Source organism: Aotus nancymaae, unplaced genomic scaffold, assembly GCF_030222135.1.
Source record: "Aotus nancymaae isolate 86718 unplaced genomic scaffold, 86718_ANA_hifiasm-v0.15.2.pri h1tg000079l, whole genome shotgun sequence".
Lineage (NCBI taxonomy): Eukaryota > Metazoa > Chordata > Mammalia > Primates > Aotidae > Aotus > Aotus nancymaae.
Window position 1 is genome coordinate 3,027,441 of NW_026988494.1, and position 979 is coordinate 3,028,419.

Here is a 979-nt window from a genome sequence, read left to right on the forward strand (position 1 = left end):
TTTAATCCTGATGCCTGGTCACACCTCATCTTAATTAAATCAGAGTGTTTGGGGATGGTAGACAGACTTTAGGTTTTTATTATTATTTATTTGTTCTCTTGATCTTGATTTGCTGCAACCTCCACCTCCTGAGTTCGTGATTTTCCTGCCTCAGCCTGCTGAGTAGCTGGGATTACAGGCATAAGCCACCATGTCCAGCTAATTTTGTATTTTTAGTAAAGATGGGGTTTCATCATGTTGGCTAGGCTGGTCTTCTCAAGCCTGTAATCCCACCACTTTGGGAGGCTGAGGAGGAGTATTGAGTATTTTTTAAAGATATGCTCGCTTCAGCAGCACATATACTAAAACTGGAACAATACAGAGAAGATTAGCATGACTGGTGTGCAAGGATGAAATGCGAATTCATGAGGTCTTTCATATGATTTTTAAAAACTGAAAAAGTGAAGATGCCCAAGTGATTCTGAAGTGCAACAATGTTTAGAAGCACTGGGTTATAGAAAAATAAAGGTTAAAAGATCATCCAAATGTCATTCAATGTTAAGGTGAACAGCGTTCACATTTTGACAGGATGGTTTCCATTTTTTATTTTGAAACCTTTGGGGATGGACATGTTTTATTATGGGGCTTTCTTTGTAACTACAGTCACAAGGTCACCATTTTATATCACTACAGCACAAAGACTTTCAATTTTCCACCCTAATTATATACTTGATATTTGTATAATTTGGGGAAAATAGTGTAAAAATTAGATTTAGTTACTTATAGCCTCCAAAATAATCTTTCAACAACCTATTTTTAAATATGTGACAACAGATTTTTCTCCTTCAAATTAAATGATTGCTGTGAAGGCATTACATTTTTTTTAGAAATGTGTCCATTATTGTTTTAGCTATTTACAAGCAAAGGATATTATTTTGTAATATATTCAGATTCCTATCAGATTCAATACATTACATAGACTAGAACAGAACAAAGTGTG

General features: G+C 34.7%; 1 non-coding gene across 1 annotated transcript; it reads left to right on the forward strand.

The window, feature by feature from the left end:
• The first annotated feature begins 317 nt into the window (after nt 1-317).
• LOC135271500 (U6 spliceosomal RNA) lies at nt 318-424 on the forward strand. Its single transcript, XR_010339664.1, has one exon. It is a non-coding gene; the product is annotated as a U6 spliceosomal RNA (small nuclear RNA).
• Nucleotides 425-979: the final 555 nt, after the last annotated feature.